General features: G+C 44.4%; 1 protein-coding gene across 2 annotated transcripts in view; it reads right to left on the minus strand.

The window, feature by feature from the left end:
* Positions 1-25279, minus strand: part of TULP4 (TUB like protein 4) — a 258811-nt gene that overhangs the window by 218558 nt on the left and 14974 nt on the right. Inside the window, exon 1 of one of the 2 annotated variants that reach the window (XM_054022343.1) lies at positions 7624-7830. The exons of the other annotated variant lie outside the window; for it this stretch is intronic. The gene's annotated coding sequence lies outside the window, so the exon portion shown is untranslated. Of the gene's footprint in view, positions 1-7623; positions 7831-25279 lie in introns of those variants that run through there. 2 annotated transcript variants of the gene reach the window in all.

Consider the following 25279-nt stretch of genomic DNA (forward strand, 5'->3'; position numbering starts at 1 on the left):
GTTTCAACGGAGCCTGTCACCCCTCCTGATAGGGACTGTGTGTATGGGGGGGTCTATGTGACTTTGTGGCAGGGGGAGGACGGTTACAGATCCCCTGCTGTGTGGCTCTGTGATCCTGCCTAAGGACCGCCGCTTAAGATCTGTAACTGCCCACCCCTGCCACAAAGTCACAGAGCAACCCACCCCCCGCCACATAACATGAAAACAACCTCCCAGACTAACCAGGGTAACTAGTCACTGCATCACTGCACTATGTATGTGCCCTGCTGCTGTGCCTGCCCCCGACTATATACCCTGCCAAAGGTGACTGTCCTGTCGAATTACCAACCCCCTATCCCCCCCTCCTCCAAAAGAACATGATGGAAACAGTAGTTAACAGAAACGTATTTTTTATTATCAACCAAACATGGAACTGGGAAAGTGAAACTTGGACAGGGGCTTGTGTCAGGCGGGAAGGAAAGAACTTGTCAAATTTTGGGGAATGAGAGCCTTCTGCTGCTCGAGCTCTCTGCAGGGGTGGAGTGAGAGTTAGCAGGGACTCTGCCGCCTCTCCTTCTGTGCATTTTGGGTGAGGGGAGTATGGGACTTGGTGGCGGGGGAGGGCGGTTAGAGATGGACTGCAGCGGGGCTCTGTCCTCCTGCCTCCGTTCCTGCAGAACATCCACAAGGCGCCGGAGCGTGTCCGTTTGCTCCCTCATTAGTCCAAGCAGGGTTTGAGTCGCCTGCTGGTCTTCCTGACGCCACCTCTCCTCCCGATCCATGTTGGCTTGGTGCATTCGGGTCAAGTTCTCCCGCCACTGGGTCTGCTGTGCTGCCTGGGCTCTGGAGCAGGCTATAAGCTCCGAGAACATGTCCTCCCGTGTCCTCTTCTTCTTATGCCTAATCCGCGCTAGCCTCTGGGAGTGTGATGACAGGCTAGGTTGTGAGACAGTCGCAGATGGGGCTGTGGGAATGGGAAAAAGGGAGTGATTCCTCAGAAAGATAAATGTAGTTGTGAACAAAGAACATAGTCTTTCTCTGTGAACAAGACCATGCACAGCACCTATCACATGCGCACTCAGCACAAGGTCGAATTCTCGGCCTTCGCATTCAGTGCCTGGGGTCTTCTACAGCACATTTGAGAAGACTCTCAGGAGAACGGAATTTCTGTTGCAGGCAGACATGGTAAGCCGTAGACTTGTGGCAGCTTAAAACTTTAATATTAGCAATGGCCTCATTTCACATTGAAATCAATGTCGGTCCCTGCTGCCAGCAATTCGGCAAGCAGGAAGTCTGCTCCTGTCCCACAACCTCGCGGCTGTCCCCGGGAACGATCCCTTTCGGCTGCCCCTCTCCCGCCTCCACCGCGTGGCTGCAAACCAGCGGTTACAGTTCTGTAAAGGAACAGCAAAGCAGTCCCAACACTAACATTCCCCTACCTCATTCAAAGCAGGTCATCATGAGCGACATCACCTTCATGAGGATCTCTGACAGCGAGAAAGAGCGAATGCTCCGGGAAAGCCTCCAAAGACCAGGGCCGTATGCCGCCATGCTGTGCAGAGCAACGATTCCAGAGTACTTGCTTGTCTCGTGGCGTGGCAACGTGTCCTACTACGGAGGACCCAATAAGGCCGCTCTCCCCAAGAACCTAATGCAGCGGATTTCCAATTACCTCCAGGAGAGCTTCCTCGAGATGTCACAGGAGGATTTCTGCTCCATCCCCGGACATATAGACCGCATTTTACTGTAGCTGCTGTAGCAGTGACTAACCAGTAGAGCGGCTTGGGCAGGACAATCATGCAAAACCGGACATTGCTAGATTTTTTTTCAATAGTTGCACTGCCCATGACTGAACCGTTAAGCTAATCAAACTAATCATGAGAAACCCATTTTTTTAATTGTTAATATTCCTGTTCTGTTACAAATAAATGTTTAGATTTTTACAACACTTACTGGCTGATCCTTCCCGAAATTCTGTGTCCGGGGTAACGGCTGGGGAGGGTTGGTAGGGGATCTCTGTAAGGGTGATGAAGAGATCCTGGCTGTCGGGGAAATCAGCGTTGTGAGCGCTGTCGACTGCCTCGTCCTCCTCATCTCCTTCCTCATCTTCCCCGTCCGCTAACATGTCCGAGGATCCAGCCGTGGACACTATCCCATCCTCAGAGTCCACGGTCACTGGTGGGGTAGTGGTGGCGGCCGCACCGAGGATGGAATGCAGTGCCTCGTAGAAACGGGATGTCTGGGGATGGGATCCGGAGCGTCCGTTTGCCTCTTTGGTCTTCTGGTAGCCTTGTCTCAGCTCCTTGATTTTCACGCGGCACTGCGTTACATCCTGGCTGTATCCTCTCTCTGCCATGTCTTTAGAGATCTTCTCGTAGATCTTTGCATTCCGTCTTTTGGATCGCAGCTCGGAAAGCACGGACTCATCGCCCCACACAGCGATGAGATCCAAGACTTCCCGATCAGTCCATGCTGGGGCCCTCTTTCTATTCTGAGATTGCACGGCCATCACTGCTGGAGAGCTCTGCATCGTTGCCAGTGCTGCTGAGCTCGCCACGATGTCCAGACAGGAAATGAGATTCAAACTGGCCAGACAGGAAAAGGAATTCAAATTCAAATTTTCCCGGGGCTTTTCCTGTGTGGCAGTTCAGAGCATCCGAGCTCGTACTGCTGTCCAGAGCGTCAACAGAGTGGTGCACTGTGGGATAGCTCCCGGAGCTATTAGCGTCGATTTCCATCCACACCTAGCCTAATTCGACATGGCCATGTCGAATTTAGCGCTACTCCCCTTGTCGGAAGTCGAATTAAAGAGACCTCTATGTCGAACTAAATACCTTCGCGGTGTGGACGGGTGCAGGGTTAATTCGATGTAACGGCGCTAACTTCGACATAAACGCCTAGTGTAGACCAGGCCTTAGAGAGATGTATATGGTGAAAAGAACAGGAGTACTTGTGGCACCTTAGAGACTAACAAATTTATTAGAGCATAAGCTTTCGTGGACTACAGCCCACTTCTTTGGATGCATATAGAGTGGAATAAATATTGAGGAGATATATATACACACATACAGAGAGCATAAACTGGTGGGAGTTGTCTTACCAACTCTGAGAGGCCAATTAAGGCCTCTCATGTATATGGTGGTTTCTCAGAAATGACCAGAGAAGGCATATGCAAATCTGTGCTCTTCGATTGGCTAGTAGATGCCAATATGTATTAGCAGAGGGAAGTAAGTGTACAATGATTATGCAGATAAAACACACAAAGTGCAGTGATTAGCATAATTGGGAAAAATGAACAGTTGATATCAGTAAATGACCAGCAGCCTTACATCACGGGCAGTGAAAAAATTCTACCTCACCCTAATATATTGACACACATTAAAATCAAACCAAAAGATCATTTTGGAAGACCTAAAACGATAAATTTAATGATCAGTATTCCTTATGTGTTGAATTGCCTTATTATTGCCCCTGGTTATTTGAGGGGTGGAGGTGGATGGGAGGGAAGATGACTCTCTATATACACACACACACACACACACACACACACACACACACACACTTTGATGTAGTATTATTTATAATTTTTATAAACCAAAGAATGATTCAGTTTTTCAGTGCACAGTCCAAGTATGGTATGGAAAATGAGAGAAATAGCTATTATTTTTATGAATATTACGTGTACCACAGTTTACCTGCTTGATGTTATTCTGTCTGACTACACAGATTTAAATAGAAAGGAGCTGCTAGGAAAAAGCAGCAGGAAATGAAACAATGACTAGAGATATGTTACCTCCAAGGAAAACAACAAGAGAGCAATGGTGGGTTGTTAACTGGGAAATGCCTGCCTGCCTGGCTCCAGACAGGTTAAACAGGCTTATTTTTCCAGGGGCGGGCCCCAAGATCAAAACAATGAACAAGTGTTCTCCCAAACAGTAGGTCATGACCCATCAATGGGTTGCAGGAAGGGTCTATGTGGGTCATGTGTTCCCTGAAGGCAATTCCCTCCCCCACCCCCATGCTCTACCTTCCCCTGGGTAGCAGGCAGGGGCATAGGAAGTGGAATCCAAGTAGCAGCAGCCTGGAAGAAGCACCCTCAGGGCACATGCAGGGCAGGGACAGACTGCTCACTGGTTCCAGCTGCCTCCTTCCTGCTGCTGCAGCCCAGCTCCCACACCACTGCCCAGGAGAAGCGACAGCAGGATCCAGGCAGCAGGAGCAACCTGAAAAAAGCAGTCAGAGCCAACAGGTAGACGTTCAGCAGCCTGGTACTGATCACAGCTGAGCCATGAGGAAAGAGGGATCAACTGGGACTGCAGGAGGGGACAGACCTGGGAGAACAAGAGCAAGTGGGCTGGGAGGAACCAAGCCAGGGGTTTGGGGGTCAGGCTGGGCTGGCAAGGGAGAGCAAGGATAACGGTGGGTCTCCAAAAAGAAACAGAAGTTGATGGGTCACTTTAATAAAAAGTTTGGGAATCACTGCACTAAACCTCAAGAAAGAGATTTTGGAATCATCATGGATGGTTCTCTGAAAACATCCGCTCAATGTGCAAAGCGGCAGTCAAAAAAGCCAACAGGATGTTTGGTACCATCACAAAAGGGACAGATAAAGAAAATATAATGTCACTACACAGATCCCTGGTACGCCCACTCCAGAAATACTACGCACAGTTCTGGTTGCCTCTTCTCATAAAAGATGTATTAGAATTGGAAAAAGTACAGAGAAGGGCAACAAATATATTAGGGGTATGGAACAGCTTCCATAAGAGGAGAAATTAAAAAGGCTGGGACTGTTCACCCTGGAAACGAGACGACAGAGGGGATATGACAGAGGTCTATAAAATCATGAATGTTGTGGAGAAAGTGAATAGGGAAGTATTATTTACCCCTTCATGTACCACAAGAACTAGGGGTCACCCAATGAAATTAATAGGAAGCAGGTTTAAAAACAAACATAATGAAGTAATTATTCATACAACACACAGTCAGCCTCTGGAACTTATTGTCACGGGATGCTGTGAAAACCAAAAATTTAACTGATTTCAAACAAGAATTAGATAAGTTCATGCAGGATAGGTCCATCATTGGTTATTAGCCAGTATGGTCAGGGATGCAACCGCATGCTCTGGGTGTCCCTAAATCTGACTGCCAGCAGCTCAGACTATATGACAAGGGATGGATCACGCAATAACTGCCCTGGTCTGTTCATTCCCTGAAGCATCTGGCACCATCCATGTTGGAAGATAGGATACTGGGTTGGACCCAGTATAGTCATTGTTATAGAATCATAGAACAGGGAAGGGACCTCGAGCGGTCATCTAGTCCAGTCCCCTGCATTCATGGCAGGAATAAGTATTATGTTCTTAACCATTAAAAACCCACTTCTAGAGAGGAAGGGGGTTTATGAGTAGGCAGCAACTGATTGAGTGAGGCACTGCAGGAGTGACACAAAAAATGCAGGAAGCCAGTCTGTCTCTCCCTGCCCAGAAGTAGAAACATCTGGGTTAAGCAGAATTGTCCTAAACTTGCTATGAAAGGATAAAGTCTAACTAAGACCAGATGTGTATAGGTTTTTGTTTTTTTAACCCTTCTCTCTAATGGCTATGTACCTTTGTGTGAATAAACAAGTCACTTGTTTTGAAAGGTCTGTTCTGAGTCACTTTAATCAGCCACTGTTCAAAGGCTCCTGGATGGAAGATGCCAAATACAGCTGGGGTCTGGTAACATGGTTGGAAAACAGAGGAGCTGCAACCCAACCCAGAGATCCAGCCTAAGATGGTTAAAACGCAGGATTCCACCCTGGAGAGAAGTGAAGCCTGTCACCTGAGGGGTTCACTCAAGAGGGACTCCAAAGGCATCTAAAGCACAGCTCACCCAGTAACTGACAAATGGTATAATAGGGAGATTGCGCTTTCAACCAATTACAGATGGACTAAAACCACTTGTGACACCAAAGGGAGAAAGTCAAATTCACAGATAACTTCAGAGAAGAAAAGAAATTTAAAAATAAAACCCATGGCCAGAGGAAGCTCACTGCAGATTTTCCTATATGCCAGCGAGGTACCATTCAAATTTTTTTTTTTTTTTGAGGACCAAAAAAAAAAAAAAAAAAAAAAGGTGAAATAGGACTGAGAAATTCTCTTCATTTATGGTTGTAAATTATCTCTCTTGAAAGTTTTACTGTCATTATCACATGCCATGTATTAAGACAGAGATCTCTGAAGCCATTATTTATTTAAAGTATGGAAAAACTGTATCCTGTTAACTACATTCAACCAACTTCAATGGGTCCCAACTCCCACTCTTTCTTTTCCATTTAAGTAACTGCAATGACCTTGCCTGTAATTACAGAGCAATTCCTTTCCCTTAGGAATGTTCTGCAGCCAGCAAATATCCCCCAAGCCTGCAGCACTTCTGTGTGGTTCCTAATTATCTCCAATATCTGCCCACAGGCTCATTTAATACTTCCCTTATGAACATGCATTAAAGTCTTGCTATCCTCCCCCAAAATCCCAATATGCCTCTCTAAGCCAGGCGTGTCATACACAACACTGGAAAGTCTAACAAGCGAGAGAGAGAGAGATAGGGGAAGGAAAGTAAAACAGAAGCTACCAACTTCCTAAATATGTAGGAACCATAAACCAAGTATAATCCTTAATGGACAGCAAATATCCATTTCAGTTAGGACCCTGATAAATGGCACATCTGCATAGTCTGAACTGTTGATGCAAAGTAGATTCAGTGCACTGTGTTACAGCAGGAAAAGAGAATTATCTGCAAGGCAATCCTGGTAGTGTCTGCAAGCCTAATCGTAGGTGTGAAATAGTGTGTGTGGGCATTAGCTTCCCACTGTGCAGCCCTTTGTTCACTTCAGGCTGCTCTGTTAGAACTGCTAAATAAGTCACTTACCATAAAGAAACCCTTCAGTGGGTTGGAGGGATTGTGACAATTAAAACAGGCAAATCTGTGATTTTAAAACAGCTGGCACTTCCCATTCTTAGAGCTGGGGATCAGGAATAGATTCCCCTTCCTCAGGGTGTCATTACTGGGGATTTCACTCTACTCTGGAGAAGTCCAGTCATCCTGGGTTTTCCCCCACCACCACCATCAGGTGGTTCTAGATCTGAAGGAGGGGTGCTTTCCACCCTCTCAACAAAAAGCTGGGGGGAGAGCATCTCTCCATGCCGGTCTCTTTCCAGTCTAGCTTTCATGATTTTCTACAAGGCTCTAGAAAGTTGTATTTAGCAGGTCAAGGTATCCCAGGATTCCAGGAATATAAGGGAGGCAGGTTGCAAGAGTGCTTGTGGGAAGGCTTTTCTCCTGGAGGAGTACAACCACCAGAGGCGCCTTGGTAGAAGCAGAGAGCATTGTATGAGTGCTTGCAGCAGAGCAGAGATTCACCCAAGGAAGGGACTCGTTCACTTCAGGAGCAAGCTTAGAATCAAAGGGAGTGGGACCATAAGTGCCCCTGCGTGCCTGGCAATTTGAATGGTCTCTAAAAGTTGTTCCTTTTGTGTTAGTGCCCAATGAGATCCCAGAGCTAGCTGGATATCTTCTACAGGCAGGGGGAGGTCTGAAATCAAAGTTTCATCAGGGACAGTAACGTTTTGGTGGATGCCCTGAGCCCGTGGACCAGATCCTCACCTGATGTAAGTTAGCACTGTCCCATGCTGGTCCAGTCTTCCTACTTCGTAAAATGTCCAAAGCTACGATTGTTCCCTCATTCTTGCCTGATGCCTCTGTTCTGTATCTGAGTCTCTATTCCAGCTGATGAAGGTGGCATCAACAACGCTCGCACTGGGGCCCAACAGCAATTACATGCGGTAGCTTTGGATGTTCTGGTAGTCTTGCAAAACTCAGCCATGAGGCCTCCCAGACAGAAAGGCATACAGACATCCTAGAAGTCATAGAAGATGTGAGAGATTCCAGAGGACTGGAAAAAGGCAAATATAGTGCCAATCTATAAAATGGGAAAGAAGGACAACCCGGGGAATTACAGACCAGTCAGCTTAACTTCAGTACCCGGAAAGATAATGGAGCAAATAAGTAAACAATCAATTTGCCAACACCTGTAAGATAATAAGGTGATAAGTAACAGTCAGCATGGATTTGTCAAGAACAACTAACCTAATAGCTTCCTTTGACAAGGTAACAAGCATTGTGGATAGGAGGTAAGAGGTAGATGTGGTATATCTTGACTTTAGTAAGGCTTTTGATACTGTCTCACATGACTGTCTCATAAACAAACTAGAGAAACACAACCTAGATGGAACTACTATAAGGTGGGTGCATAACTGGTTGGAAAACCGTTCCCAGAGAGTAGTTATCAGTGGTTCACAGTCATGCTGAAAGGGCATATCAAAGTGGAGTCCCGCAGGGATCAGTTCTGGGTCCAGTTCTGTTCAATACCTTCATCAGTGATTTAGATAATGGCATACAGCAGGGGTCGGCAACCTTTCAGAAGTGGTGTGCTGAGTCTTCATTTATTCACTCTAATTTAAGGCTTTGCATGCCGGTAATACATTTTAACGTTTTTAGGCGGTCTCTCTCTATAACTAAACTATTGTTGTATGTAGTAAACAAGGCTTTTAAAATGTTTAAGAAGCTTCATTTAAAATTAAATTAAAATGCAGGTCTTATCAGTTTAATGCATTGTCCTTAACTTGGGGTGCACGTACCCCCTGGGGGTGTGAGATGCCCTTTCTGGGGGTGCGATACATGCAAGATTTTTTTAGAAGGTAAATCATCGAAAACACAAATTAAGCACAGGCACATAAGTACAACTACTTTGTTTCATCAAACCTATGTATTTATTAACATTATACATCTTTTAATGATTACTGTAATATACAAAGGTTTTACGTTTTCACGTTTTTAAACTAATCGTAGTATAATTTTTGCTAAGTGCTGCAGAGCGCTGGGACCAGGCCAGGGGCAGAGCCCAGGGCTGGCTGCTGGTACCTCAGGCCGGCAGGAGGGCTAAGCAGGGCCGGAGGCCCGGATCCTGGCTGGCAGTGGGCCAGGCAGCTGGAACCCTGACCAGGAGTGAGGTGAGCGGGGCTGGCGGCTGATATCCCAGGCCAGCAGCAGGCTGAGCAGGGCCGGCGGCCTGGACCCCAGCTGGCAGCAGCGTGCCAGTAAAAATTGGCACACATGCCAAAGGTTGCCGACCCCTGGCATAGAGCATACATTTATAAAGTTTGCCGTTGATACCAAGCTGGGAGGGTTTGCAAGTGCTTTGGAGGACAGGATTATTATTCAAAATGATCTGGACAAACTGGAGAAATGGCGTGAAGTAAATAGGATGAAATTCAATAAATGACAAATGCAAAGTACTCCATTTACGAAAGAACAATCAGTTGCACAAATACAAAATGGGAAGTGACTGCCTGGGAAGGAGTACTGCAAAAAGGGATCTGGGGGTCATAGTGAATCACAACCTAAATATGAGTGAACACATCATTCTGGGATGTATTAGCAGGAGTGTTACACCCAAGCATCTGGACCAGTAAGAAGGACAAAGAGATAAATACACTAAATGAAACATTGAAACAATTTTTGGAAAAATCATTCACAATCAATGCAATGAATGGGCTATTTATCTGTGAGGGGAGAGGCCTCACAAGAGGCAAAAGGAAATTAAAGCATGCCAAGTACGACTAAAAGAATCAACTCCATCACTTGAAAACACTGGGAAAGAAACTTTCAAAATTGTTGTAAGGTACATTGTTTAAATTAACCCAAATAGGTTTGCAGGTGGGGTTTGAACAGCTGGTTTCACTGTTGCTAAAGCAACAATTATCATTTATTTTTAAATATATAACTTACGTTACAGCAGACCCAGAACTCTGATTTCTATTGCTTTCAAATAAGGAGGCCAATTCTTCCAGTTCTACTATATTACACTGTGAGAAACCTTCCCAATTAATTATATTTCTGAAACTGGGATGAGACCCTGTGCTGAGCAAAGGACAATTTTCCCAGCATAGACTGGGCCCTAATGGGCAACCCTGCAAACACTATCAGACAGAGTGCTTGTTATCATGAGTAGTCTCAATGAAGTCAAGAAGAATGTCCACAGTAAAAGGTACATCATTTAATAGGGGCCCCATCAACAGACACTAAGTTTCTTTTTCCACCCAAGCAAATGGGTCTTTCAATACAACTAGACTTGATTTTTCTGTAGCAAAAAAATAAAACAGCATTATTTATATACTGTTACCCTAGAGTGCTTTTATTTTAAGCATTTTACTTTTTCCAAAAAACCATTTAATTCAGGCTTAGGCCCAACTATTTATCTTCCTTAAAGCAAACCTCATACAGTATCCTTGGATGTCTTTGCTTTATTAAGATTCTTATAAACATAACAGGCAAAAGCCCAGTCTCAGATGTCTGTCAGGTTTGGCAATCAAAAGGGAAGATTCATTATATCAGTTAACAAGTTTATATTTTCCCCAGATACAGCTAAATAAATCCAAGACTGAAACAGAGAAGTTACTTAAGTGTCCTTAATTAGGGTTTTATTTTTTCCAATTCTTCTCGATGCTAAGTTTCATCATACTAAAGATGCTAAAGAACATGTTTTCAGATGAAATGGTGGAATTTTTGGAATAGTCAAATTAACGGAGAAAGATGAATCTCTTGATGAAAAGTCAAATATCATTTAAGAACAGCAACTTCATAAATTTTCTACTTATCTTTTGTATTAAAACTCGGAAGGTAATATATGTTTATGTTTACATAACGGGGGATGCCTAATTCTGTACGCTTTTCTGATAAATACTTCAACAAATACAGGCTCTAATCCTGCAAACATTTATGCATGACTAGCTTTATGTACATGAGTTAGTCCCATTGATTTTACATTAGTGTTTGCAGATTTAAACTGCAAAAAGCAGTTTTGACTTTATTCCTTTTTCTTATTAAACCCATGAATTGGAGAGTAATGTTGGTTTTTACTTATCTTTTTAATGTGACTCTTTAATTTGGCAGCTATTTTGCATTAAGTAACCAACTCTAACCTAAATGGAATTTGACTAATTAAAAAATGCAGTTTGGGCTTAGTTCTGTGTGTGTGGAATTCTTACATGCATATATAAAACTTTAGACTAACCAACTTTTGCATTTAGTCAATACTTATCTCACAAGGTGTCTGGTGAAGTGGGTAACAAGAAAGTTTATTGTATTAACATTATTGCTTTATCATTCCTGGAATGTGCTTGATTTTTCCACCTCCAATAACTGACTTATTGATTTAAAGTGTTGACTTTATAAATACAATTTCAACCTGTATTCTGTTCAGATGAATTGCTATAGTCTATATGAAACAGTGAAAGAAAAACAATTAGAGGTACAGGACCTATTGACACAAATAACCCATTCTGACTCTTTTCTATGCAAGGCCTCTTCTCCATCATACCATACCATTCCTTTTCTGCAGTCAAGATCTACTTGTAAACTGCTCAAGAAAATGCTGTTTGGTTTTTTAATGGTAAGCAGCTTGGCAAAGTGGCATCTTAATCTTATTGTCAGTGGCCCCTTTGGAGCTCACAAAGTGTATTTAAAACAAATTATATGAGAACATCCTCCTCAAGCTTCCGACTTCATAGTTAAGAGGATCAGTATATTCCAGTTTCTTTCTGGAACCAAGCACCATTGGCACTATAATACTTCAGTGCCTAAAGCTGTCACGACATAGCAGAGTTCTGTTCATTACAAAACTTTGTACTGCTGTAGACTAAGAAAAAAACATGCTCGTCTGTTTCTTTTTTGCCTACATAAAATAGGTTATTAAAATGGACATTTCAGCATCTGGTTGAATCAGCTCATATTAGGGATAACAGGTCGCAAACTCAGATTTGGAATGACAGATTCATGTAAGATGAAATAGCGTCCATTTCCAGATATGTGAAAAAGAGAAATAGGTAATACACACACAGTGTCATTGAGTCCTCATCACAAGTGATCTGGAATTTCTAATACTACGTACTAACTCAAGGGTGGGATTTTCAGAAAATTCTCTCTCCACCTACTGTTCTAGGCAATGTCACTACAGCACAAAGAGCAGACAGCTGAACGTTGTTCAATCACTTCTTAACCACTGCAAATTTAAGAAAGTGTGCGCGTGCGAGTGAGAGAGAGAAACACAAATCACCGTGATCAGGCAGAAAATACAAACATTATATTTCTATTATTAGAGATTATCAACAATTTAAAAAAAAAGAAAAGAACTAACAGAACCATGGAAAGTAATTACTGAGTTACTTCAGAACACACAAATGGTACCTAAGTTTACATGGCCCTACAGTGCTGACTATGGGGTGTAAACTGCAGCATGCCAAAGCACTGAGCTGCAACTGTCCCATACAGACTCTGTTAATGTGAACTAAAAGGTATCTAGTGCACATTAATAATGCAAACTAGGCATCTTTTACAGAGCAACATGTGAGCGCGTGCTGCAATTCACACTCTGTAGCCAGCGCTGCAGAGCTGTGAAGACAAATTCGAAGGGCCAGATTTTTAAAGGTATTTAGGTGCCTAGCTCCCATTGATTTCAGCAAGAGTTAGATGCCTCAATATCTTTAAAATCTGGGCGCAAGTCAATAAATTACTTTAAGACAAAAACAAAGCTATATCGTGACTACAGTGGACTGCCAATCTAATAGCCATCTGCATGGCTGAAGACAAACTTGCTCAGTACCATAAAGAGTTCAGAATTATAAAAGCATCAATTAACAAATAACTATTTGTTCATTCTCCTATATATTATTGTATTTTTCTCAGAGAAAGGGGTAGCAATAATTACAGTGTTAGGAGCTTGAGTGGTTTCTTAGAATTAAGTCAATCACAAGCCTGGAAGAAGGAAAAATCAGTGCCGACTCCTCACTCTCCAATATGAGTACTCTACGGGACAAATAAACTTGCATAACCAGAAACACTATCCCCCTAGGCAAGTGGCATTCTCTGTTCCAAAAATGGTTATATACGTGTTTATTTACTATTTAGTAGATATAACGTGGTTAGCAAATAAACAGGTTAAATGTTCCACCACATTCCTGAAAAATAAAGAAAACCAAATGGTAATTATTATAGAGGAACAATCTTACAAATTCATTCGCCTGGTTTAAATCAAGGATTCATAAAGTACAAGCCTCAGGTGCTTCTTCTGATTCTCCCTAACACATTGTCCGATGTCATAATTTCTGTACTACAGCCATCCTGCTAAAAACTACGATGCTGCCTGGCAGTGAATTACAAGCAGCTAAGACAGCAAAGGGGAAGGGGGAGGAGGGCTAGATAACCATGGAACTTTAAAAACAGACACTGCACACTCTTTTCTCTCCATCACAAAGTACCACAGTTACTTTGAAATAAGCAAGCCCCTTTTATGTCCAAATAAAAGACATGATTTGTCATTGTAGGGGCCAGACAACAAAAATTACCCAAGGCACTGAACTAGGGTCACTCTACAATCTCTCTCCTGTCCATCTACACAAAGCAGAGATTTCTCACTCTTGGGTGGGAAAGCATTCATGCTGAATTCTAAGGCAAGCATTACAAACTGTTCACAGCTGTCTAGTTTATTTGATATTCTCTTGCAGTTTTAAATACGTTTGTAATTTATATCTGTTATCAAATAGGTGCTGACGTGCCCTTAATGGATTTTTTTCTTTAACAATACCAATAAAGTTATATCATCCAATCATCAGGTTTCTTTTAAATTACTAAATCACAGGTAGCATCTGAAGACAAATACTTCCTGAAATTTCTAACTGATGTAAACAACAAAGGACTGGGAGCTGATGTTACCACAGATGGATCTCAAACCTTGCTAATAGGATAGCCAGCCACCATTACGTGTCTCATTTTACATGTTTGATGTTGATTACTTTTAAAGTTTGATGGGTGAAAGATGACGCCTGGAAAATATTACTGTATATGTTAATTTGGTATTTCAGTGGCCTTTTATCACACCTACTAGTGGAGCAGCTTTTTATTATTGTAATTCATAAAACAAAGAGCAATTTTCTCTTGCTTCACCTTGCATTTGCATGCTCATGAAAATCTCATTTTAGATGGAGAAATACATCTTTTAAGACAGTGATAGTAACAGTAAAATTAGAGCAAGACAAAGTGGCCCGATGTATCATGGCAGAGCATAATGTCCTAAGTTAGATGGATTTTTCTCCTATGATAACGGGGTCCACTGGAGTAAGTATTCAACATGAGGGCTACCAGTGATTGTTAATGGACATTGTATGCTTATTCCCTCTTTAGTACTTCAACGTTTTAACCCCTTAAGGATTTTACACAGAGCATGGCAGGTCACAGAGCCTAGCAGTAATGCTCCTCTATACTATCAACTCTGATTCCTGATCCTTTGCTCTCTTCTCTTCAGCAAGCAAGGGCTGCGCGCAGTCCAGAGACAATGGGCTGAGCACCGGTGCCACTTGTCACTCATTTCTCAGAGCCCTGGCCAATTAATGTGCAGTACTGACAGACTCTGAAAGAAATCCCATCCAGACTTCTGCTAGGGACAAAAGCGGCTGTAATGTGGAGGCGTTAAGCATGCTGGAAGAATGTAGGGAGAGATCCTCAAGAATTCAACAAGGATGTTAAGAATCTCATTCCCTCAGGAAGAGGAAAATCATGTTAAAGCTATAGAGACTGATACAGCTGATGGGTTTACACTGGTTTGTTCTTTTCTCTATGAGGAATGTCTGGATACAGATCCACTTTCTTTACTCTATTTGTTATTGTTTCATATGCTCGGAAATGAGAATTACAAATAACTGGTCTGCTTTCAAAGTAGCTTTTTTGTAATCACCCTGGTGTGCCCTGTGGAAATGCTATTGTATTGAGTCTCACAGCAAGTTCTCAGTGAATCACAATAACTAGCTCTGTGTTTCTCATAGCATTGTTAATCGAGGACTGTTTCACTTTTATCCTGCAATGGAACAGGCACCTCACAAACCACTTCACTATGTCAGGCCACTAGCCCATTCTGCTCTGACACCATCAGGACCTATCACGAACAGTGGAAGAAGCACTACACTCTTTTATAATGTCTGCTGCAACTCTCTTTGAAGCAAGGTGACTGTAGCCTGGCTCATTACATAAAACTCCACCATAATTATCCTCTTTATAACTACTTTATAACTTTAAAGCTACCACTTTAATTGCACGCAGTGTTTGGCTTGTCCATTTTAATTTTTAAAAATAAACAGCATTCTCTTGTTATGAGACTCAAAATTAACATTTCTAAAAGTATTGTTGGCCATTTAGATTTCTAACAGTAAAAACTGTTAGATATCCTATTGATAGGGAAAGAAGTAAACGTTCCTATCTCTTCTTCAGACTCTGGAAGCATATGAGATAGCCCCTGCTGTCATGGAGACAGCAGATAGCAATGCCAGTTCGTTGATGGTGAAACCCCTCAATCTAAGTTATTGCAGAACCGTCACATGAATGGTAGTATTATCATCATCTGAACGCAATGCCTTCAACACGTTTATCTCTTAAGATACAATGTTTCAAAGTCAGGCAGCTTATGACAGAGGTAGGCAATGCCTCTATAAGCCCTAAAAATCCCACCACTTATTTTAGCACTTACACATCTTGAAAGTACTTTGCAAACCGTACTTGGCTAATCCACACAACACCCTCGTAAGGGAAGCAAGTATGATCCCAATTTCAAAATCTGGGGAAAACACAGAGTTTGAGTGATTTGCTCAACATCACAGAGGAAGACAGTGTCAGAGTGGGGATCAGAGCTCAGAGTTCTTGTCTCCCTGTCCTGTGCTTAGATCGTCTCTCTCGATCAACATGGTCCGACGGATGTCTTCATGTATTTTTTAATCTTGCCTAAAACATATCCCCCTTTATGTCAAAGCCCATGAACGTTGCATCAAAATAACCAACATTCTATTTCTTCCTCTCACATGTAAAAGGCACCTAACACCTTGTTATTTAAGAGCCAAGTTCTTTTAAGAAAATGAAAATATTTTCTCTTGCTGTGAGTGCAGGGAAGTGACACCAAATAATACATAACAGAAAAACAATGGTGGCCATTTTACTCAGAAGAAGGTTACTCATTAAATGGAAACAGAACAGGTTCAACAGACATAACATTGATGAAATATGCAAACTCACTTCTGATCCTGTCCCAGAGAGAGCTGGCCCTTTCAAGGAGATGGTCTCAGCCCCACTTTGTGCCTAGTTAACTGACTCCCCGGGTAATGGGTATAGAGACTTTCTATAAGGCAGCGAGACCTGCAGGGAAAAACCTGTGGGGAGTAAGAAGGCTCTCCTACAGCAGATACAGATGGGTGGCAGAAAGTGCTCAGAGCTTATCTATAATGAGCCCAGAGAAAACGCCTAGAGACACACATACATATTTAGATTTAGCTACATCATTCAGGACTGTGAAAAATTAGGTCAACCTTCCCCTGCTGTAGACAGAGCTAGGTTAACAGAAGAATTCTTCCATCAACCTAGCTACCACCTCTCAGAGAGGTGGATTGGACATAGGAAGTCTGCACTACAGCAAGACAGCTGCAGCACCTATAATGCAGGCATGGCCAGAGAGCATAGGAAGAGTGTGGGAAAGACAGAGGGTCTATTAAGACTGAAGTCAGACAGAATACCCAGCAAGAGGTTGTTGGCTCACTGTTTGTTTTGCTGGACTTCCTGTTCACCTCCCAAAGTAGAAGCAAACTACGTGTAGCGGGGTGGTCACCCGCTCCGGCCGTAAAGGGCTTAAAACAGCCCAGGAGAAGGCTGTGGCTGGGAGCAACCAGTTCCCAGGCTGATTGGGGAAACAGGCTCAGCTGTGGCCACACCCCAATCAGGGCTCAGCTGGCCCTTATACGAGGGCAGTGGGCCAGGAGTAGGGTTACCATATTTCTACAAGCAAAAAAGGGGACACTGGGGGGGGAGGAGCCCTGCTCTAGCCCCGCCCCTGCCCCACCCCCATCCACTCCCTCCCACTTCCCACCCCTTGATTGCCCCCCTCAGAATCCCCAACCCCCCCCACTCCTTGTCCCCTGACTGCCCCCTCCTGGGACCCCTGCCACTAACTGCCCCCTAGGACCCCACCGCTTATCTAAGCCGCCCTGCTTCTTGTCCCAACTGCCCCCTCCTGAGAATGCCCTACGACCCTACCTGTCCCCTGACTGCCCCGACCCTTATCCACACCCCCACCCCATATTCACACCCCCACCCAGACCCCCGGGGACTCACATGCCCTATCCAACTGCTCCCCGCCCCCAACAGGACCCCCAGAACTCCTGACCCATCCAACCCCCTCTGCTACCTGCCTGCCTCGACCCCTCTCCACACCCCTGCCCCCTGACAGCCCCCCCAGAACCCCAGACCCATCTAACCCCCCCGCTCCCTGTCCCTGACTGTCCCAACCCCTCTCCACACCCCTGCCCCCCTGACAGCCCCCCCAAACTCCCAACCCATCCAACCCCCCCTCTCCCCTGTCCCCTGACCAGGGCCGGCTTTAAAGAGCCCAGGAATCGGGCTGCGCTCCGGCCGGCGCTGCTGGGGCCCGGGGCCCGGCCGGCGCTGCTGGGGCCCGGGGCCCGGCCGGGTCCGGGCTGGGGGTGCTGGGGCCCGAGCTGGGCCGGAGCTGCTGGGGCAGCCGGGCGCCCCAGACGGCTATTTATAGACAGAAAAGCCGGACATGTCCAGGGAAATCCGGACATATGGTAGCCCTAGCCAGGAGCAGAGTCAGTCTCTCTCTCTAGTGGGGAGAGAGACAGGCCTGGCTGCTTGGGAGCTCAGAAGGCTACCTGGAGTGGAGCAGGGCTGGGGGAAGGCCAGAGGAGCTCGGGAGCTCCAGCCTGGAAACCCCCAGGCTGCAGGCCTTGTGCAAGGCCTACAAAGGTACTGGAATTGCAGAGGTGCAGCCTAGGGCAGGCAAAGGCAGCAGGTCCAAACCCCCCTTGCCTATGATGAGTGGCATTTACACGGCAGTCTGCCCCAGGGAACAGGGGCTAGTTGATGACTGGCAGTGGCCATAGACTGAGGCGAGGTGGGGCTAGAGGGTTGGGGGTTCCCTGGGGAGGGGAGACCCAGACAACTGTGGGGGGGTATAGCCGGGGGCAGCAGCCGCAAAGTAAAAGGGCACCGGGGTCTGTGAGGGACACGGGGGCCAGAGAGAAGCGAGACACCAGCCTGCAGAGGGCGCTCTGGAGCTGGAAAAAGAGCTAATTCCCAGGACGACAGCAGGAGGCGCCACAGGGCTGAGTCTTGCAATGCTACATACTATGATTTGGCCAGATAAATTAATCATTCAGAAACACAGGAATCTGCCTATCCATGAGTGGAAGACTGAATTGCTTGGAGCAGGAACAGAAACAACTGAGGAATGGGGCATCAAGTTCCAAGATGATGATGTCACAGTTCCCCTGGAGAAAGTTCATGGATATTAATTTACATAGGACTCCTCCAATATATGGTGATAAAAACATGAATAAAATTCATACGTGACACAGAGTGGGAGCATTAACTCATACAGCCTCTATTTATTTCTGGACTTCCTCAGGATAGCCCATTGCTAGGGCCCTACCAAATTCAAGGTCCATTTTGGTCAATTTCACAATCAGAGGATTTTAAAAATCGTAAATTTCATGAGTTCAACTATTTAAATCTGAAGTTTCACAGTGTTGTAATTGTAGGGATCCTAACCCAAAAAGGAGTTGTGCGGGTGGGAGGGTCGCAAGGTTATTGTAGGGGAAGCTTGCAGTACTGCTACCCTTACTTCTGCACTGCTGCGGGTGGCGGCTCTGCCTTTAGAGCTGGGCTCCCAGTCAGCAGCCGCTGCTCTCCAGCTGCCCAGCTCTGAAGGCAGCGCTGCCACCAGCAGCAATGCAGAAGTAAGGACAGCATGGTATAGTATTGCCACCCTTATTTTTGTGCTGCTGTCTGCAGAGCTGGGCCCTCATCAGCAGCTGCCACGCTCCGGCTGCCCAGCTCTGTACAGAAGTACAAGTGGCATGGTATAGTATTGCCACCCTTACTTCTGCGCTGCTGCTGGCAGGGCGCTGCCTTCAGAGCTGGGTGCCCGGCCAACAGCCGCTGCTCTCCAGCCACCTGGCTCTGAAGGCAGTGCAGAAGTAAGGGTGGCAATACCGCAACCCCCCTAAAATAACCTTGCAACCCACCCATCCCGCAACTCCCTTCTAGGTCAGGACCTCCAATTTGAGAAACGCTGGTCTCTTCTGTGAAATCTGTATAGTATAGAGTAAAAGCATACAGAAGACCAGATTTCACAGGCAGAGACCAGATTTCACAGTCCGTGGCGCATTTTCATGGCCGTGAATTTGGTAGGGTCCTACCCATCACGTTTGACAGACAAGATGAGCCAGGCATAGTAACACAATACTACACAATAGTATGTGGAGGATAACTATTAGGATGTCTTATATTCATAGTACATAGTATGGTGTGCATTTATGCAGAGTTCTGGGACTCAAAGGCTTCCCAAGTCCCAGTGATCTTTTTATGGCTCATTAGGGATTTTCCTGTCTGACAGACCAGTTCCACTTACTCTTCCCCTCAACTCTCCTGCTCTCTCGAGCCCCCTGTAGATGTCAACTTCTGCAGCAGTACTTCCTGCCTACTAATCTCAGGAAGTGGGGGACTGGGTGAGAGGAGAGAGCTTGAGGGGAAAGGAGATGGAAGAGTATTCCCCTTCTCCTTTCAGCTTTCTGAGGGCTATGAGAGGTGAGAACACCACACTCCTGCACAAGCTTTAGGAAATTCCTTTCTCGCAAAGCCTAATCCCCCCACAAATCTCTTCATGGAAAAAATCTACCATCATGACCCCCCACCCCACCCATTGACAGGTCCCCAATGAAACCAGGGTCACCAAATGAAATTAATAGGCGGCAGCAGGTTTAAAAACAAACAAGCAAAAAGAAGTACCTCTTCACACAATGCGCAGTCACCCGGTATCAGAATAGCAGCCGTGTTAGTCTGTATCCGCAAAAAGAACAGGAGTACTTGTGGCACCTTAGAGACTAACACATTTATTTGAGCATAAGCTTTCATGGGCTATAGCCCACTTCATTGGATGCATAGAATGGAACATATAGTACGGTAAGGAGATATATATACATATACAGAGAACATGAAAAGGTGGGAGTTGCCCTATCAACTCTAAGAGGATAATTAATTAAGATGAGCAATTATCAGCAGGAGAAAAAAAAACTTTGTAGATCGCCCATTTCAGACAGTTTGACAAGAAGGTGTGAGGATACTTAACATGGGGAAATAGATTCAATGTGTGTAATGGCTCAGTCATTCCCAGTCTCTATTCAAGCCTAAATTGATGGTATCTAATTTGCATATTAATTCAAGTTCAGCAGTTTCTCGTTGGAGTCTGTTTTTGAAGCTTTTCTGTTGCTAGATTGCCACCTTTAAGTCTGTTACTGAGTGACCAGAAAGGTTGAAGTGTCCTCCTACTGGTTTTTGAATATTATGATTCCTGACGTCAGATTTGTGTCCATTTATTCTTTTGCGTAGAGACTGTCCGGTTTGGCCAATGTCCATGGCAGAGGGGCATTGCTGGCACATGATGGCATATATCACATTGGTAGATGTGCATGTGAACGAGCCCCTGATGGCATGGCTGATGTGATTAGGTCCTATGATGATGTCACTTGAATAGATGTGGACAGAGTTGGCATTGGGCTTTGTTGCAAGGATAGGTTCCTGGGTTAGTGTTTTTGTTCTGTGGTGTGTGGTTGCTGGTGAGTATTTGCTTCAGGTTGGGGGGCTGTCTGTAAGCGAGGACAGGTCTATCTCCCAAGATCTGAGAGAGTGAGGGATCATCTTTCAGGATAGGTTGTAGATCTTTGATGATGCGCTGGAGAGGTTTTAGTTGGGGGCTGAAGGTGACAGCTAGCGGCGTTCTGTTATTTTCTTTGTTGGGCCTGTGCTGTAGTAGGTGACTTCTGGGTACTCTTCTGGCTCTGTTAATCTGTTTCTTCACTTCAGCAGGCGGGTATTGTAGTTTTAAGAATGCTTGATCGAGATCTTGTAGGTGCTTGTCTCTGTCTGAGGGATTGGAGCAAATGCAGTTGTATCTTAGAGCTTGGCTGTAGACAATGGATCGTGTGGTGCGTCCTGGATGGAAGCTGGAGGCGTGCAAATATAAATTTACAATGTATAAGGTAAGTATAGTGGTCAGTAGGTTTCCGGTATAGGGTGGTATTTATGTGACCATCGCTTATTATCACAGTAGTGTCCAGGAAATGGACCGCTTGTGTTGATTGGTCTAGGTGGAGGTTGATGGTGGGATGGAAATTGTTGAAATCATGGTGGAATTCCTCAAGGGCTTCTTTTCCATGGGTCCAGATGATGAAGATGTCATCAATGTAGCGCAAGTAGAGTAGGGGCATTAGGGAGCTAAGGAAGCGTTGTTCTAAGTCAGCCATAAAAATGTTGGCATACTGTGGGGCCATGCGGGTACCCATAGCAGTGCCGCTGACTTGAAGGTATATATTGTCCCCAAATGTGAAATAGTTGTGGGTGAGGACAAATTCACAAAGTTCAGCCACCAGGTTTGCAGTGACATTATCGGGGATACTGTTCCTGATAGCTTGTAGTCCATCTTTGTGTGGAATGTTGATGTAGAAGGCTTCTACATCCATAGTTGCCAGGATGGTGTTTTCTGGAAGATCACCGATGGATTGTAGTTTCTTCAGGAAGTCAGTGGTGTCTCGAAGATAGCTGGGAGTGCTAGTAGCGTAGGCCCTGAGGAGAGAGTCAACCTGTAGAACTTATTGCCAGAGGATGTTGTGAAGGCCAAAAGTATAACTGAGTTCAAAAAAGAAATAGATAAGTTCATGAAGGATAGGGTCCATCAATGGCTATTAGCAAAAATGGTCAGGGACACAGTCCCATGCTCTGGGTGTCCCTAAATCTCAGATTTCCAGAAGCTGGGAGTGGATGACAGGAGATGGATCACTTGATAATTGTCTTGGTCTGTTCATTTTCTCTGAAGCATCTGGAACTGGCCATTATCAGAGACAGGATACTGAGCTAGATGGCTCATTGGCCTGATCCAGTATGGCCATTCTTACATTCCCCTTAGTGCCCATGTTAAGGTAACATTTTGCACCTCTCTCTGCAAACAGGATCGTACTTTAATACATATTTTTATATTAGAGATAGACAGACACCCATACAAATATGAAAGCTTAGGTCTTCACTCACTTGACATGCTATGCCAACCTAGAACCATTACCTCTTAAAATTATAATTTAATCAACTAAATTTTAGTGATGTGAATTTAATATCAGCTAAAGGAGTCCAGTAAACTAGGTTTCCTTTTTCTACTGCTTTTTAGTGGTTTGCTACAAAGTGGCCAAAAAAAAAATTCACAAGAGTTGATACAGTATTTTAGTGCCACAACTCAGCAACCCTCCCCTCCACCCCCCTTTGTCCCATTCATTTCAAGTTTGCGAGTTTAACCAATTTAGGTAGATCTGGGATTTTCTAATGGGGGGGGGGGGGGTCACAAATAAAATCAATCTTACAATGAAAACTCAGCTGCAAATTTACTCATAGAAAAACTGCCATTTCTCTAATTCTGTTATATTTTCCCATTCCTTCCTTGGAGGAAGTTTCAAAATTTTACCACTTACTAGCCAGAGGTTATTGAAAAATGGAGCCCCAAGAATGGTCCAGGGGCAATAATCCAACAGCTCTCCTGTTGCCACTGTCCCTGAACAGTTGTGGCCTCTCGTCTTTCATAAGCCTTCGGGCTAGAAGGGTTAGTCCTTTGGCTATAAGGTGTCCACTTAAGTTTTCAAGCACAGAATGTGGGTTTGAGAATGTTTCAGGGAGAAAGAAAAATAATATTGGGGGGGGGGCGGGGGAGGGAAGAGAGATAAGATCTGATCCTGTTCCCATTGAAAGCAAGAGCAAAATTCCCAGTGACTTCAATGGTGCAGAATCAAGCCATTAATTAAATGCTGGGAGAGATAAAAAAGGCATCTGATTTTCAAAAGTGTTGGAGTGAAGCCAGGAAACAAAGACATATAGCACATTACATTTTTAAAAACAGTTTAAAAAAAAAGTTGAGTGGAAATGTTATGAACTCCCTGCTCCTTCACAGACTCCCTGTGTGAGCCTAGGCAATCACAGTCTCTCTGTGCCTCAATTTCCCATCTGGAAAAGGGGGATAACAGCACTTTCCTACCTCGCAGGGGTGAGTGAGATGCTTGGATACTATTTTTTGTCACTATTACAGAACCTTAGATAGATACAGTACTATTTTATTCCTCAAACTATGATCCACCTGAAGCTTCATATGTGTCTATTTGGTTTTGATCAAATATGGGTGAAGCCAACATCAGGCTTATAATCAGAAGCTACTTTCAATCTTAACTACATAGACATGAGCATCTCACTATAACAAATGTTACTCCAGTTTCTCTTCCAGTGTCATTTATTTTGGTTCCTTCTATTTTATTATCAGAACTTACATCTATAGCTGTGACTTAAAATGACAAAGATGGTCTGAAGACTACTATTGTAATGAGTGTTTACACCCCCTGTAGTGTCACACTGTTACATGAGGCTGGCCTTTTAAGGGGCATTAGGCCCAGGCTCACGACCTGACTGATCAGCTACCTCTCAGCTGAGACTGATCAGGTGACTGTAAAAGTAGCCCAGCTGCAGAGAGAGCAACCAAGAAGTCTCTGGATCAAGGAGGGGGATAGCCACAGGAAGCAGGCTGGCTCCTGCGGCAGGCCATGGAGCAGGGTGATTCTCAGGACAGTGGCTGGTAGAGTGGGAACCTGCAGGTAACAGATAGGTCCCTGCAGAAGACCCCAGATCAGGGAAAGGAGACTATGTTTATACGTGAAACTTATGTTAAACTGTTTTATTGTGAAAATAAAAAGCTGAAGCCCTGACAAAACGGGCTTGAACCAGACTTAGGGCATGGTGTCACGTCCTCCTGGGCTATGGAGACAGCAGCCCACACATACCTACACCTCTGATTAGGAGAACGTACGAGTAATATATTAGCCATGCAGGGGGAAAAAAGAAGTCCACATCCTCCATTCTAACAATGGCACTTTCAAGAGGATATTACACAAAAAGGCAAGTTAAAAAACAAAAGCATCAAAGTAACTGACAGCAATTTTTAATTACAATTCCAAAGAGACATTAAATCATTTGACATGAAGAAAATATTTCACACACCCATACAATGCACAACGCAAAATAATCCTGTCTCAATAAAACTAGACCTTTTCAGTGCAAGTTGAAGAGGAGTGAGTTTTAAAAAAATACAAAAAAAAAACCACACACTGAACAGTTCAGCACGATACATATTAAATACGGATGGAGAAACATTCAAACGACAATGATTCATTTTACACTTCATGTGACGAGCTAGCTGATAAAGATATATAATTAGTCATTTGCCACCAGCGTATGTAGATTGTAAACTCTTCAGAGGAGAGATCGTGTTGCCTTATGTTCTAGGTGCTTTCCAAACACATTTCTGGCCATTACTGCCGTAATATACCACAACTGAAGAAAACAAATAACAACCACAATCAGCAAGGTGGTCTCAACCCAGAAACTGCATTTATCAACCTACGTTTAAGGGAAAGGTGCAGGGACCATCTTTTTGTTCTGTGTGGACAGCACCTAACACAACAGGGCCCTGGTTCAGGACTAGGGCTCTTAGCAACTACCATAATACAAGAGAGAAGAAAATGGAAGCAGAAGGCAATTAAGTGGCTTTTACAACTGATTTAATGCCCTAATTCAGAAAAGCATTTAATAACGTACTCAAGTCCCAATGCTTTCAGTGGGATTTACGAATGTGCTGAGGTGCTTTGCAGAATTTGGCCCTAAAAGCGAAGGTAAAGATGAGATATTTGACTACCCAGAAGCCTTTGGCTGCAAGTATACTTCAGTATTATGAAATAATTCCTACAATACAAAAACAACAAGAAGATTCAACACACCACCACATTAAGCTGTGTTTCTTACTTAGAAAGAAAGCTGCTGGGTTCCAGTGATTCCAGCCTTTTCAATGACATTGTTTTAGAGAAAGGGCAATTGTTCATGTGCAGATTCAGCTACGTCTATACTACAGACAGGGGTGTATCCTCACTAGCTTTAATCTAACTAGCTCACAAAACATAGCGAGGACACGGCAGTGTGGGTTTCAGCTCAGGCTGCACAAGCTCACCGCCTCCTTTCCAACCACCCACCCCTTCCTGGGTCCATACTTGGACTGGCAGCCCATGCCACACATCCT

This window comes from Malaclemys terrapin, chromosome 3 (assembly GCF_027887155.1).
Source record: "Malaclemys terrapin pileata isolate rMalTer1 chromosome 3, rMalTer1.hap1, whole genome shotgun sequence".
Taxonomy (NCBI): domain Eukaryota; kingdom Metazoa; phylum Chordata; order Testudines; family Emydidae; genus Malaclemys; species Malaclemys terrapin.